Genomic DNA, 1297 nt, shown 5'->3' with positions numbered 1-1297 from the left:
ATAATATTGGACATATTTCTCCAATTACCAAATTAGAGAGACCATTGGATGACAATCAACAAATTTCTGATTCCTCAGGATTTGGATTTCAATCAATTAGGATATGTTGGTAATATTAATTTTCATATTAAGACATTAAGAAATCATAATAACAGGAGTCACGCAGGGTGGCAAGGACAGGATCCTCTTACCCTCCAAGTGACAGTGGTGGATCTGCAACCCTCTCTGCTACTTCCCTGCAAGTGGAGAGCCTGCCTTCAGGGAGTCCTTTAACCCAGGGACAAGGATGAGGTCCACTATTTTCTCCCTAGTGATTTTCTAAGGCAGGACCAGCCGGGAGGCACAGGCCTCACAAGTTGCAGAATACTCTGGTCAGGATCATTTCTACCTCAGACCACATCTAAGAGGGACCACAGACCCACAGCCCTCTCTGTACCTTTCCCAAAAGCAGATAGCCTGTCTCCAGAGTGTACTCTGACTCCAGGACTCAGGACAGGCAACTGATCCACAGCCATCTGCACCAGGGGGTTTACCAGAGGAGAGCTGATCTCCCAGAAGTACTGATACTGCCTTACAGACCCACGAGAGGAACAAGCTCTAGTCAGAGACAGCGAGAACATCTAACACCAGAGATCAACAGATGGTGAAAGGCAAATGCAAGAATCCTACCAACAGAAACCAAGACCACTTGGTTTCATCAGAACCTAGTACTCTCACGACAGCAAGTCTTGGCTACCCCAAAACACCGGAAAAGCAAGATTTAGTTCTAAAATCATATCTCACGATGATGCTACAGGACTTTAAGAAGGACATGAATAACTCCTTTAAAGAAATACAGGAGAACACAGGTAAAGAGGTATAAGCCCTTAAAGAGGAAACAAAAAAATTCCATAAAGAATTACAGGAGATCATGAGTAAACAAGTAAAAACCCTTAAAGAGGAAACACAAAAATCCCTTGAGGAATTACAGGGAAACACAAACAGGTGAAGGAATTGAGTAAAACCATCCAGGACCTAAGAATGGAAGTAGAAAAAATTAAGAAATCACAAAGAGAGACAACTCTAGAGTTAGAAATCTTAGGAAAGAAGTCAGGAAACATAGATGCAAGCATCACTAACAGAATACAAGAGATAGAAGAGAGAATCTCAGGGGCAGAAGATACCATAGAAAACATCGACACAACAGTTCAAGAAAATGCAAAATGCAAAAAGACCCTAACCCAAAACATCCAGGAAATCTGGGACACAATGAGAAGACCAAATCTAAGGATAATAGGTATAGAAGAGAGTGAAGACC

Source organism: Mastomys coucha, unplaced genomic scaffold, assembly GCF_008632895.1.
Source record: "Mastomys coucha isolate ucsf_1 unplaced genomic scaffold, UCSF_Mcou_1 pScaffold12, whole genome shotgun sequence".
In the NCBI taxonomy this organism is placed as follows: Eukaryota; Metazoa; Chordata; class Mammalia; order Rodentia; family Muridae; genus Mastomys; species Mastomys coucha.
Note: the sequence above shows the minus strand (reverse complement) of the source record.